Below are 16,266 nucleotides of genomic sequence, written 5' to 3'. Positions count from 1 at the left end.
ATATCTTAAAGTATTTTAATCCTTTTTAAACCAAATAAAGTGTTCCAAATTCAAATGTAAAACTGGAATAGGCAATATTTTTTAAATAAAAACCTTGCAGTGGGCAGTGGTTTTCAATTTACACGGGTTGTAAAAATGAAAACGATTTTCTTAAATTTGACTAACTTCTGCTGTCCCGATTTTTTTCTTCCCATACAATAAAATGATCCCCTCATGAAACTGAGTAGATGTGCGTCAAAAAAAAATTTCATCAAAATTAATCATTTTTAGGGACAACTCACACTTGACCAAAATTTTGACTATACCATTTTTTTTTTCACAAAAAAGTACCTAATGTTTCCTAAGACAGTTTCCCTGTATCTCTTATACTTTGGGATTTCCCCATACTGTCCCACTTAAAAAAAACACACTGTATAATCTTTGTACATATAGTAGTAAGTTTAGCATAATTGACACTAACAATTTTGTTAGTAAATACCATATGCCTATGGTGTTTTTGACTAAAGGCAAGTGTTGCCTTTCAAATTATTACAAAAGACAAATAGCTTTATCGCTATCATATTTACTTGACATTTCTGCCAAGAATTTGGCAGACAATTCTGCTCCTATTGAGCAGCCCAGTATGAACATGGAATTGGTTCCAGTCATAACCAATGATTTAATAGATTTAAACTAGCTGTTAAGACAAAAGATTCTGTCTCTGGCAATTTAGTTTTAAATAAATATAATGAAAAATACTGCAAACATGGAAAGTATATCCACCTGGTGCATCAAAATATTCAATGTATTAGAGGGAAAAATTTACAGATAGAACTTTTTTTGAATGATTTTAATATTGATATTTTATGTCTTACTGAACATTGGTTAAATAATAATGAATTAATGCCCCAATTTAATAATCACCAGGCAGGAAGTTCGTTCACCAGACTTAGTTCCATACATGGTGGGTCATTAATTATATTAAATAGTCAGTTAAAATTTAAGGAACGTAAGGACATTGTATCCATGTCTGTTGAACGGACTATAGAACTAAGTGCAGTAGAATTAGAGCAATTTATTGTTGTCTGTGTGTATAGGCCGCCATTAAGTAATTTTGAATTATTTGAAAACATAATGGAATCTGCCCTACTTAAAATATCATCTTCTAGTAAGAAATTGCTTATATGCGGCGACTTTAATGTAAATATTATGGAAAATTCAACAATGTCTTGTAGATTATTGAATCTTTTTAAATCTTGTAATCTCAACCACATGTTTATGGAGCCCACTAGAGTGACTGCTACTAGTGCAACCTGTATAGATAATATTTTCACAGATATTTTTCCTATTGCTAAAAAAGTTATCAGCAATTTAGAATCAGACCACTTAGGTCAATTAATGGTATTTGAGGCATTAAGGAAAAATACCATGAGAAAACAAATAACTTTTGTACCAGTAACCTCGGACCGCGTGGAAAGAATGAAGCTAAGTTTAGTTCAGGCGCTACCCTTTTTGTCTTCCGATATGAGTCCTAATAGTATGTATAATTCATTCTTTCACACTTTTATGGATCATTATAATGCGATATTCACCTCAAAATCGGTCGTAGTTAGTGGTGCATCAGTTTTTAGTGAGTGGGCTACTGCGGACTTACATCAAAGAAGACGTGAACTGTATGCCTTATATGAGGAACGGCGGTTTAATCAGAGTAATGAATTTAAAGAACATGTGAAGGAGTATTCGAAGAAGTTTAAAGTAGATTGTCATATAGCTAAGCGAAATTATCTAAGTCAGAAAATAAAAAGTAGTTCCGACATTGTTAAAGCAACCTGGAAAGTTATAAATGTGGAGACTGGTCGCTCGAAACATACAATTAAAGAACTTAAACTAAACATTGATAACAAAATTATAGATTCCAATTTAGAAGTAGCTACAGAATTTGAAAAAATTTTCACCGAGGTACCAGTATCCACAACTAAGGATTTAAATTCATCACCCTCATCTGCTGTTACATTATTAAAACATAACGCTCCAGAGTGTTGTGGAGACCTTCATTTTGAACATGTTTGTACCTCAGATGTAATAAAGGCGTTTAAATCAATTAATGTCAAAAAAACTAATGACCTCTGGGGAGTCTCTGTCCATGCTGTCAAATCCTTAGTAGAAATTGTAGCGCCTGACTTGGTAGTTATATTTAACAACAGTGTTGATTGCGGCGAGTTTCCTGATCTAATGAAACATAGTAAAGTAATTCCTTTATTTAAATCTGGTAGCAGCTCTGACCCCACTAACTTTAGACCGATATCTGTGCTACCAACATTTAGCAAGATTTTTGAAAAATTAGTTCTTTCTCAATTAGTACGACATTTTAACGTTAATAATTTGATGCATAATAAGCAGTTTGGTTTTACACGGGGTCGCTCAACAACCGATGCTGGTGTTGAGCTAATTAAGCATATTTTCGATGCCTGGGAGGAGTCACGAGATGCTTTAGGTGTCCTGTGATTTATCTTAGGCCTTCGACTGTGTTTGTCATGAAACATTAATCAGGAAACTTCATTATTACGGAGTTAGAGGATCGGCACTGAATTTACTTAAGTCCTACTTAAATGGTAGAATACAAAGGGTCGATGTGAATGGACAGCGATCACCTGGGTCATTGGTCTCTATGGGTGTTCCACAGGGGTCAATATTGGGGCCTTTCCTGTTCCTTATCTACATAAATGACTTGCCATTCCTTATTAAGACCCACCATGATATAGTATTGTTTGCAGACGACACCTCACTTATTTTCAAAGTCAAACGACAGCAACAAGCTTACAATGATGTAAACAATGCTATTTCAAAAGTAGTAAATTGGTTCAATGTTAATAATTTACTGTTAAATGAGAAAAATACTAAATGTATTAAGTTTGTCACTAGTAGTAACGTAAGGCATGTGCAAACAAGTGTCATTGTGAAGGATGAGGAATTGGAATTAGTTGATAGTACAGTTTTTCTTGGTATTTTATTTTATTTTATTTTAATAGGTACAATAACATAATGCAGGCAAACAACATTGTAACATATTTCTTACATAAGCAACTTATAAATTACTTACATTACGATTATAATTGTACACAATCCCTCAACCATGACCAGTGGGACCAGGCCTCTTTACCTATTCGCAATGGCGGACTGGGTATACGACGCTCACGAGATGTAAGCCTTCCGGCCTTCCTTGCGTCGGCGGCCGGGGTTGTGGACCTTGTCACTAAAATTTTACCTTTAGATGGTGCCAAGGCCACAATACCCTATGCCGCCGAGGCTTTGTCGGCTTGGAAGACTCTGAACTCTGATGCGCCAGTACCAGACAAACCTTACCGCCAGCGTTTATGGAATGACGTCGTGGTAAAGAGACTACTCGACAGTCTTATTCATACCGCTGCTGGTTCTGACAGAGCCAGGCTAATCGCTGCCTCCAGGCCTGAATCTGGAGCCTGGCTACACGCTCTTCCCTCCCCAAACTTAGGCACCTTACTAGACAGCGACTCGATGCGTGTGGCCGTTGCTCTCCGCTTAGGTTGTGACGTATGCCAACCACACCAATGCATCTGCGGTTCCACTGTGGAGAGCAACGGTCACCATGCCTTGAGTTGCTGCCGTTGCGCTGGGAGGTTCCCACGGCACCATGCTCTTAATGACATTATTAGAAGAGCCTTAGTGTTAGCTAATGTCCCATGCATGCTTGAGCCGCCAGGTCTCAGCCGATCGGACGGCAAAAGGCCTGACGGCTTGACCCTGGTGCCGTGGGAAAGAGGTAAGTGCTTATTATGGGACGCCACGTGCGTCAGTACTTTCGCCGCCTCGCATCTTAGCCGCACAATACGGTCGGCAGGAGCGGCTGCTGAGCACGCGGCGTCCCTTAAAAAAGCTAAATACTCGGCGCTAAGCGGGTACTTATTCGTCCCCCTCGCTGTCGAGACCTCAGGCTGCTGGTGCGCTGAGGGTATGTCCTTCCTCCGGGAGCTGGGTCGTCGCCTGCTAGAAAGAGGCCTTGACCCCCGCTCCGGGTTTTTCCTGATGCAAAGGCTGTCCATCGCAGTCCAACGCGGCAACGCAGCGAGCGTGATGGGCACCTTTGCGTCGGGGGCAGCCCGGGACGGGCTTCAGTAGGCAATTTTTTATTCTTATTTAGTTTATATTTATATTTAAGTTTAGTTTTTAATTAGTTTTATGTTTAGTTTATGTATTATTTTAATTAAAACAAAGTATGCTTTTTACATTCTAATAAAACTTTCTATTGTACACAACATTATCATGGAATAATAATTATTAAGCTAAATACAAATTTTGACTAAACAAAACTTCTGTTATTAAAGATAATAAAATAATATAGTACAATAAATAGTTAGCACGATAAGATAATAAATATTTACTTACAATTTTGGGACAACTTAACATTTTTGAACTTAGGTAAAGAAATGTTCAAAATATCTAAATCAATATCCAAGTTATTATATAAACGACACATTCTAAAAACAGGCGCATTATTGGATACATTGTTATTAGGAACCATAGGCAAGGCAAACAATTCTCGATTCCGTGTTCTCTTATTGTAGGCTCTAATGGAGACATAATCCATGAGGTTACTGTCGAGACCACCATGCACAATTTTATGAAGTGTAACCAGATCAACAACGTCGCGTCGGGACGATAGTGATTGTAAATTATATGCTGAAAGTCTATCTGTATATTCAGGAAGCGCTCGGCGTGTTTTATTTTTAGCGGAAAGATATCGTAAAAACTTTGCCTGTATTGATTCCAATCTATCAGAGTGTGTCTTATAAATTGGTTGCCAAACCGACGAGCAGTATTCGAGCGTAGTTCGAACTAACGCGGAGTATAGAACAATTAGGCTGTTTGACACTTTGAAAGGTTTTGCAGTTCGCTTGATAAAACCAAGCATGCGATTACATTTCGACACCATATGTTCATAGTGACAACGGAACGACAATTCACTATCCAATAATACTCCGAGATCTCTAATGGAAGAAACCCTAACTAATCGTTTGCCATTAATATTGTACTCATGATTGATCCAGTTGGTTTTTTTAGTGAACGTAATAGACTGACATTTATCAATATTTAAAAACATGAGGTTAGTGCTGCACCAGTCAAATATTAGGTCAATATCTTCCTGGAGGATGAGGCAATCATTTTCAGTACTGATGACTTTAAAGATTTTTATATCATCTGCGTATGCGAGACATTGTGATTTAATCCTATTTAGAAGATCATTCACGAAAAAAATAAATAATAATGGGCCCAGATTAGAGCCCCGCGGCACGCCTGATTCAGCCATAAATGGAATAGAGTCATAACCGTAGATGCTAACGATTTGGGAACGTCGATAGAGATAGGACTCAAACCAACGCAGTAAATTTCCATGGATTCCAAGATGATTCAGTTTTTTCAACAGTATGGCATGGTTCACTCTGTCGAACGCCTTAGCAAAATCTGTATAAATGGAATCGACCTGCTTCTTTGCTTGAAAGGACAAACACAACTCCTGCACATAGGAAAGAAGGTTAGTTGACGTTGAACGCTTCTTTACAAATCCATGTTGGCACGGGCTAAGCAAATGGACAAAGTGATTATAAACCTGAGTGAAAACGACACCTTCAAATACCTTGGCGAAGCAGTTTAATATGCTGATAGGGCGATAGTTTGACACCTTGCTTTTATCCCCACCTTTGTGGATAGGAGTAATTTTAGTCAGTTTCCAGAGATCGGGGAACGTACCTTCCTCCAGCGATTTACGGAATACAATGCACAAGGGTTTTGCTAACGCTTCGGCACATGATCTTATAAATATGGCAGGTAACCCTAAATTTAACACTAATAACTTTAGATTCTAAACTCCAGTGGGGTCCCCATATTGCTACTCTTTCGAATAGACTGAGCTCTGCAGCTTTTGCAGTGAGCAAAATCCGTCAGTTAACTGATGTGAAAACAGCTCGATTAGTATATTTTAGTTACTTCCATAGCATTATGGCATATGGTATTTTACTGTGGGGCGGTGCTTCAGAGATAAATACCATTTTTGTTCTGCAGAAGAGGGCTATTCGAGCAATATACAAAATGAACCATAGAGACTCACTTAGAGATAAATTTAAGGAAATTGACATAATGACAGTGCACTGTCAATACATTTATGAGAATATTCTGTACGTACATAAAAATATTGTAAATTTTAGGAAAAATTGTGAAATTCATAATATTAATATTAGAAATAAACATAAGCTCGCAGTGCCCTTCACTCGGCTCCATAAAATTAAAAAATCATTCATGGGTAACTGTGTAAGATTTTATAATAAACTTCCAAACCATATTACTGAATTATCTATTAATAAATTTAAGAATTATGTAAAGCGTAAACTTATTTCTAAAGCTTATTATACCACACAAGACTACATGAATGATATTACAACGTGGGATTAATTGTTATTCGAAATGATTATTTATTTATTAGGTATATTTGATTATTGATGAGGAAATGGATATTCCGATGTAATACTATCTACTTCTTTTGTCACTTATGCTTTTTTTTTTGACATTTAGATTTTATTCTAGAAATTCTAGACTAGTATTTTTTTATACAATCTTTTTAATGTTTGACGATCCTTTTGTGAAATTTTTAGTGTTAAATTTGATATGTATAATAATCCAATTGTATTATGGAATAATATTAACATCAATAAATTGCTCTGATAATTAGATTAAGATTAATTACGATTCATAAGAGCTTGTTGCTAGACCTACATGAATAAAGTAAATTTTGTTTGTTTGTTTGTTTGACTTGGGGTAATCGGGGTTACATGAATTTGTTATCAAAATAGTCTAAGAGCTAGGTTAAAATTTCATACCTTTTATAGGTACATTCAATTTGATAAAAACTCACTCTACAAGAAGCTTTCAAACGAACTAATTACACATCCTGTGTCCTTATGGGAAAAATCAGGAAAATTATGTAAAACATTAAAATTAATGAGTAATTTTTTTTCTTAATCCAAATTTTGGGTTATGAAAATATAAAAACTTTCATTTTCAAAAAGAAATCCTTTAAAAGATAATTAACTATCTGATTGATCTCATTTGTACAAGGACAAATGCCAAGAAAGAAGGAGTATTATTGTGTAGTGCTTGATTGTGAACTGGTTTCCTAGACTATGGGAAGAACAGTTATTGTCGGTTACTTAGAATAGAAAGGCTTTTTCATTTTAAAGAAGAGATTTTTGTAGGTTCATTATACCTGAGCAATGTAGGTAGCGAGATCGCCTGCCGGGCAAAGTGGCAATAGATTATAATTGAAGATGCAAGAATTTTACCAATAGGGTCCATTTGACTCACAATCGAATGCTTTAGTTGTAGTTTTGCATAGTATTTAAAAAAAAAAACTATGATGCATAACAAACTATTTGCGGCATTTGAATGCTTGGCGTAAAGTTTTAATTTTAAAATGCGTAGTTATAAGAACATAAGGCGTTATATAGTTGGCTTTGCGTAGTATTATAAAAGCGGTTATGCGAGACAAATATTTGCGGCAATTGGCTAATTCTCAAAATGCGAACATAAGGCGTTATATAGTTGACTTCGCGTAGTACATATTATAAAAGCGATTATGTATGACAAATATTTGCGGTGATTGGCTATTTGGCGTAAATATCATTCTATCCATAAATGCATATTTATAAGGGTGGTTGTCATTATTTGCGATATCTTTGGCTATTGCGTTCTGATCAAGAGGTTATGCGTATGATAAACGGTTTTAATTGGCGTAAAATATAGATTGTTCATTAAACAAGTACTACATATATACATACATCGTTATCGCGGGAGCAAATACGATTTGACAATACTGAAAGATTATAAAAAACAGTCAAAAACAGAAATGACATTCGTATAGAGAAACGTTTATACCTACGACCTTAAAATGTATAATTATTTTATTGAATATCAATGCTATCTTACCTCCATACTTGACTTGATTGGTACTTAAAAAGATTACCTATTAGGTACGCAACCTTATCAGTCAATTTAGACATTTGTCAATCTTGACTGATCTTTATTTGTAACAACATAATCAAATAGAAGTTGCCTTTAAAATGCCTCGAAGGAAAATAACATGGGATGAATTTGTGGGGTTGTTTATACAGGATTATCCTGAGCTAGAGGCTCGCGATACAAATCTATTTTGCTCGAAGTGCAATATTAGTTTTTGTAAAACTAAATCTTCCGTGAAACGTCATTTTAACTCTGAAAGACACACTTCTCTCAAAAAAGATTTTAGGTTGGAACTGACAAAATTTCTAGTAAGCTGTAACATACCGTGGTCTCAAATAGAGAACCCTGTATTTAAAAATTTCATTGAAGATTGTGTATCTGGAAAATTTGAAAAAACTGTTCAGGTCCCTTCAGAATGTTTGCTGAGGCAGACTTGCGTGAATGAATTATACGACAAAGAGATGGATATAATTAGAGACGAATTAAAAGACGCGTATATATATGTAAGTGTTGATGAAACCACAGATGCTATAGGTCGTCAAATCGCTAACGTTATAGTAGGTGCTATGCTTGAAGATGATGTTGGAACTCCACACGTGCTGTCAAGCAAATGTTTAAATGAAACGAACAATATCAGTATAACTAATACTGTAAAAAATGCCCTGGATGATTTGTGGGGCCCTGGTCACAATAAGCATGACAAGGTGTTGTTGTTATTGACTGATGGTGTGGGGTATATGTTGAAAGCTGGCAGAAATTTGAAAACACTTTTTCCGAACATTGTCCATGTTACATGTTTAGCCCATGCTCTTAACAGAGTTGCCGATCAAGTTCGTGTTCTTTTTCCAGAAGTTAACCTATTAATTTCAAATGTAAAGAAAGTATTTCGCAAATCTCCGAAAAGAGTAAAAGCATTAAGAGAAATGTTTAATGGAATTCCTTTGCCTCCAAACCCAACAATTATTCGCTGGGGAACATGGATCGAGGCTACCACTTACTACAACAAGTATTTTGATGAAATAAAAAGCGTTATAGACACATTTCGTAATTCAGACGCACAGTGCATCGTCAAAGCAAAAAAATCTTTACTCAGTGCAAAAGTTCGAAAAGATGTAAATTTCATAGCAAAGTATCTGCAAGTAATACCAGATGCTATAAATAAACTGCAGTGCCAAAATCTATCTCTTAGTGAAAGTTTGACCATAGTACAAAATACATACAAACATATATCCAAATTAATTTTGAATAAAGATGGAAAACAGATTTTAAAAAAGTTCAAAGTGGTTTTGCAGAAAAATGCCGGATATGAAGTTATGAAAAAAATGTGTGAACTGATATCGGAGAAGGAGATAGTACTAGATTCAACGATATATCGTTCTACATTTGATTACTTCCGTCGTTTTAAAAACGCACCCATTACAACAGTAGCAGTCGAAAGATCATTTAGCCAATTAAAATGGATATTTACTGCACGACGCCGCAGATTAAGAGTAGAAAACATAGAGAAAATTTATGTCGTATATTACGAAAATCACTTAAGATCAACAAAAATTAAATAATGTTGTACAAAATAAATCATGAATATTTATTTGATATGTCGATTCCGGGTCATTATTTACTAACAGAGTGTAAAGCAAGATTTATGAACATTATGCAACAAAAACTTCGTGCTATGTATGATGAACTTCTTGGAGGCTTATAATGTGTAGGCAGAAAGGTCTGTTTTTACTAAACGGGCAGTCTGTTTTACCACTTCTTTAATAAATTTATATTTGCTCCCGCGATAACGATGTATGCATATATATAATATATTAAAATATATATCAAAGTGTAATAAGAAAGGGATAATTTTGTTTCTATGGGATTTTTTATAATATAGTCATATTCACAATGGATTAGCAGCTGTGACTGAAACAGTATATAAGAGCGGATGAGGAAGAATAAATGGATGGATGAACGGGTGATATTGAAAAAGTCTGGAGTATTAGATGAATAAAAATTGAGATGTATGAGTGAAATAACATAAGGTTTAAAAGGGTCTCATCATGGTTGCATATCTAGGAATAGTGACAGCGGTTATTGAGATTTGACTTGGGGTAATCGGGGTTACATGAATTTGTTATCAAAATAGTCTAAGAGCTAGGTTAAAATTTCATACCTTTTATAGGTACATTCAATTTGATAAAAACTCACTCTACAAGAAGCTTTCAAACGAACTAATTACACATCCTGTGCCCTTATGGGAAAAATCAGGAAAATTATGTAAAACATTAAAATTAATGAGTAATTTTTTTTCTTAATCCAAATTTTGGGTTATGAAAATATAAAAACTTTCATTTTCAAAAAGAAATCCTTTAAAAGATAATTAACTATCTGATTGATCTCATTTGTACAAGGACAAATGCCAAGAAAGAAGGAGTATTATTGTGTAGTGCTTGATTGTGAACTGGTTTCCTAGACTATGGGAAGAACAGTTATTGTCGGTTACTTAGAATAGAAAGGCTTTTTCATTTTAAAGAAGAGATTTTTGTAGGTTCATTATACCTGAGCAATGTAGGTAGCGAGATCGCCTGCCGGGCAAAGTGGCAATAGATTTTAATTGAAGATGCAAGAATTTTACCAATAGGGTCCATTTGACTCACAATCGAATGCTTTAGTTGAAATGAAAATTCATGGCTGGCAATGATTTGACTCATGGAATTGGAAAACCTTTAGGTTTATAGTTCGCACTGGATAATAAGGATTCTTTTAAGTATTGGTCATATTTACACACCACATCTACATGAAAAAAAAAATTTTTTTTCAATAACTGAATTATATTAGGGGTTTTTTCATTTCGACTTCAATACAAAAATCATTTAGTTTTGTATTTATATCTTCATGTGGGGGCAGCTGTAACGGATCACACGGGCTCCCGTACAAATATTAACTATATTACATGTATATAACAAGTATAATTAAGTGTATGTATATAATCAACATTTATTTTGGTAAATATGACAGTAGGTCAACAGACAATTTTATTCTAATGTCTAGGAAAAACATCATCAAACCGTAAAGAATCGCAACCCCATAAACAAGCTTATATAAATATAGTTTCACAAGTAAATAAGTCGGCAAAACTCTAAAACATAAAAACATGCTATAAAAATTAACATAATCTGTAAACTTCAATGGAATGTGACTTTGGTATCTAGGCGCGCTCTGGAGAATGTAGGTCAAGGCCGTTGCTATGGTTACCATATGCGGGATTGGGATGCCATATATTTAAAATTACCCTAGAATGTCGGGAGAATTGTTCAACTTTGGGGAGAATTAGAGTTAAAAATATTAAATTATCATAAGGAGTTTACACTAATTAGCTTTTTATTTACTTGTATTGTACTCAGTCAAATAAAAAAATATATATATTGTAAAAAGGAAAATGGCAAATACCACTGTGAGAGTTTGTTTGTAGATAATTGATTAATATTTGAAAAATTAATCATTTATTAAATCAGTCTTACGTGGAGGTTCTGGGTTCGAGTGCCGATGGGGAATATTTGTATAACATGGGATGGTCATGTGTGTTTGTTACTGGATCGTGGGAGTTTTCTATGTATACGAAAGGATATTTGAAAATATATGGGAATGGGTTGTTAACAAATATCTGTGGTGCAGACTTGGTTTGGTTAAGGTCAAGACTATGATAATGATAATGTGTAGAATCATTTAATGCGAAAGTAAATAGGCGAAATTACCATGATAAAACAGAAGGATCAATCTCTATATGGAATAATGGAAGTAGTTTCAATCAGAATTGTTTTCATATGTCTTAATAAAGTTATTAAAGTCAACTTCCGCCAATTAATACAAATATAGCGTGTATATGTAATATAGCGTTGGGAGTTGCTGGAATTGGAGCAGGCGGTGAGGTGTTCAGAGGTGGCCTGGCAGCAGGGCTGCAGCAGGGAGAGGCAGCAGGGACCAAGGCAGAGCGTCGGTGGAGAGCGTAGGCAGTAAGATCCGGAGAACAAGTCGGCGGGGTGGTGAGTTAATTTATTTAATTAAAATTAATAAGTAACTAATTAATTATTCAGATTTTATTCAAATTCAGTAAATATTTAGAAAGACTTTTGACCTTTAATTATACCTTTTTATAGTTCATTTAAAATATCAGATAAATGATCATAAATTAGTGTTTTTTTTAATAAAATAAATAGATTTTAACATAATAAAATAAAGTTCCATTAATTCCTTAACCCTTTACCGCTTACAAAGCCATATATGGCAGTAATTATATTTAGCTCTTTAGACAGTTAATTAGATTCAAATTTCAACTAATATTTTTATTACTACATGCTGTAAGGGGTTAACAAAAATATAACTGTGTACTAACCCTAATAACGCTGTTTAACTGGGGACGGATATGTATAACGATGCCAACGAAGTCTTTTGGTTAAACAGTGGTTTCAGAAGTGATTTATGTTTGATTCGAAGTGATTGTCAGGCAGATGCCATTTTTAAAGTAGGGAAGTATTAGCATACTAACGTAAGTCAGATTGACATAGAATTTGGAGTGGTACGAGAAATGAAACGATCCTGATTCGGTAAGAGATTAATTAGAAAACCTGTGATTTAGTTTAGGGCCAGTTGTACGAATCACATTTAACAGACTGATTAACGTCAGCCTGTTCTCCTCGGCACTTTACTATGGAACCTTTCGTACATAAAAAGACTGTAGAGAACTCTTTAACGATACGGACAGTTTCGTGCAACCGACCCTTATTGTGTTAATTTTCAGGAAGTGAATGATAACGATTTAATTATGTAATAAGTGTTTGTGTGTAATTATTTTCAGGATTATGTAAACCTTTATTCAGTTTTAGGGCGTTATAGATAAATTCAACAATTAAAAGCGTGTAATTTAGAAATTGAAAGCGATTACGTGTTAAAAAACGTGTTTAATTTTGTGTACATTTCAGGGCGTTTATTTTTCAGAATTAAACTTTTACTTAACATCTGCATTATCTCTAACCAATTATTATTTCATTAACCTATTGAGCTATTTGCTCAAATTTCCATCTACATTCTAAAACAATTAAACGTCAATTTCAAAGTATGTTTATTAAAAATGTAATAATTTATTTTCTATAAATTTTATATACTTAAATTATGTATACTTATTTCCTCTCGTAGCTAGCTTTCAAAAAGGGAAATTAGAGTTGGCTAATTTCTGGCATTCCATTACATAACAGGATTAGCGAAACTGACAATAAGACCATTTTGATTTAACATATACAATTTATTCAAATTATAGAACTATTTTAAGAGTTTTGAAGTGATTCCTTTAATCTTTGAAAATGTTTGTAAAATTCCATATCAACAAGTAAGAAGGGGTGGATTTATAATTTAATGTTGTTATTCTTAGAAGAATTAGATTAGTATGTATCTATTGAAATACTAATTTTATATAGTAAAGTTTTAGTGATTTAATAAAGTTCACATATCTCAATATTAGGCCATTTAGTTATGGTAGGATTTCGTCTCTATCACTGAAAGGTTGCGAGTAAAATCAAGTATTCAATCTACATAAAGCAGATTGTATACAGTAGGTATAATTACTGATAATGGCATGTAATAGGATCAATAGTTCCTCCTAACAATTTATATCAAAGGATAATGATTTATTCAGAATGATAGACAAATTCTGGCACTGACTATGTGTAACACAATGTCAGGTAGTGAACCGCTAAACTTGGAATGTGGTATCATTACATGCCTGTGGAATTTTATAGTCTGGAAGTTTGAATATCTACATTAAGGCTATGGCCGGTTTAACATTATTTTTAATTGAGGGTATTTGAGTCTAAGGACGTGCCATTTGACGAAAAATATACTCTATAGAGTGGATTTGATTAGTATTAAAAGATGACTGTATGATAAAGGTCCAATTTGGATTATCCTGAAGGAGGTCCGCTTTCTTTGCTAGAACGAAATTAGGATACGAAGCCGTCTTCATCCCGACGAGAAAGATTGGAGTGGTTGTAATAAAAATATCCCACAATTCAAAAAAAATATTTCAGGGATCAAATGTTCCTTATTTAAATTTCTTATTTGTAGTACTTATAATTAGTGCTTACAAAAGTGTTATGACACTGCTATAGAATCCCTCTCATAAATGTTCTAAGGAACCATTACTCAATTTTTAAGAATATAAAAATTGAGTCCGACAACTCCAATTACTCAAACGCTTCAGCTGGAGAAATGATATAGATGATATATAAACCTATAACAAGGTTCCAGTGGGTAGGAGACATTACCCTAATTATATAAAAAACTATTATCCATATCTTATTTTATATTGTGTACTTTGACTAAACTAATTTATACAAATTTTACTCACTTTTGAGATCGTATAAAATTCTACCATCATTTACTTATCACTACATTAGCATAGCAATCTATTTAAATACATAAATTCTTCCATGTACTTTTCTCTATAAAATAGTTCTAGGTATTTTTAACAGGCTAACTAATCCTTCTAATGTAAAAAGAACCTGGATTATTACACATAACTTAGGAGTCCTACCATTAACTAGACGATCGCAATTTTCTTATGGCCAAGTTAGTTTTATTGTAGACACAGGTAATTTTCTAATTAAGGAGTGTATTTAAGTGGGGTTAAAGTTAGTATGAAGAGGGCCCGTTACACTAAGACTATTGTAAACTTCTCTCTTCTATACTCTAACATTTAATCTTTCACTTCTACCTATCTCTTTCACTCTCCTTTCACTCTTGGCAGTGCCGCGGCCCTTCAGGCCGCAGCACTGACCCCACTCACACCGTAAACTGTTACTGGCCCCTGGCGAGGCCAATCAGTAAAAGCCAGGAATCAAAAAAAAAAAAACGGTTTCACCATAGTATGTTTTATTATAATAGAAAGAAAACGACACGTTATGCATTTTATTATCATTGTATTTATATTAATCAAAAAATAACATAGGTATTATATAGGTATCTACCTACCTACAATATTAAATTGCATAACGTGTCTTTTTCTTTCTATTATAATAAAACATACTATGGTGAAACCGTTGCCGTACTGGGTTCTATTTATATAAAAAAGACCATGTTGGCCCGCGACTAGGTTTCATAAGTATTGAGGATATGGACCAGACTCCATACTAAAGTGCCTATGGTCCTTTTATGTTAAAACTTTTGTCCGAAGTAATTATAATGCTATTCGTTCAGATATTCGAGATATGAGCAATAATATGAAAAAAGGTACCTTCACCCCCTACCCTCGAGGACTTTTAGTATGTTTATCTGAACACCACAAGGTATACTTGTACCAATTTTCAAAACTACACGAATTATTTCCGCAGATTTTTCCAATTTGCTTAGGCTATATGTGAAAATATAAGAATTCGTAATTTGCATTGACCACTGCAAATAATACAACACTATATGTTGCTTTATAATTGTAAAATAGTCACTGTCTGCAGGTCTTATAATTATGACATGTTTTCCATCTATGCTACCAATACAATGGTCAAAGTTCCACTTGCGTGTGGCTGTAGCTCTTCGCCTGGGTTGCGATGTTTGTAATATCTCACAGATGCATCTGCGGCTCCACGGTGGAAGCTAATGGCCGTCACACATTGAGTTGCGGTCGCTGCTCAGGGAGGTTCCCTAGACACCACGCGCTAAATGACATCGTCCGGAGGGCACTGGTATCCGCTAACATCCCGTGTGTTTTGGAACCGCCGGGCCTCTGTCGTACCGATGGCAAACGGCCGGACGGCTTAACTTTGGTGCCATGGCAGAAAGGGAAGTGCCTACTGTGGGACGCCACGTGAGTCAGCACTGTCGCCGCCTCACAGGTGCAGACAGCCGGAGCTGCGGCAGAGTTAGCGGCGTCCAGAAAAAGGCAAAATACTCTGTCCTTGAGGCGAAGTATTATTTTGTACCCCTCGCCTTCGAGACAACGGGGTGTTGGGGTTCTGACGCCATTGCGTTTATAAGGGAGGGGGGACGTAGGATTAGGGAGAACACCTCTGAAGCTCGCGTGGGGTCTTACCTGGTGCAGAGGTTAGACATCGCTATCCAGCGTGGTAACGCGGCAAGTGTTATGGGCACCTTTGCACCCGGTACAGCTCGCGGAGTCTGTTAGAATAAGATGTTATTTAGATAAATTTAAGTTATGGTCGTGAGTGAACTTTCCTAGTTATATATTAATTTTAATGTGTGTATTTATTA

The sequence above is a fragment of the Cydia splendana genome, chromosome 11 (assembly GCF_910591565.1).
Source record: "Cydia splendana chromosome 11, ilCydSple1.2, whole genome shotgun sequence".
Classification (NCBI taxonomy): domain Eukaryota; kingdom Metazoa; phylum Arthropoda; class Insecta; order Lepidoptera; family Tortricidae; genus Cydia; species Cydia splendana.
Note: the sequence above shows the minus strand (reverse complement) of the source record.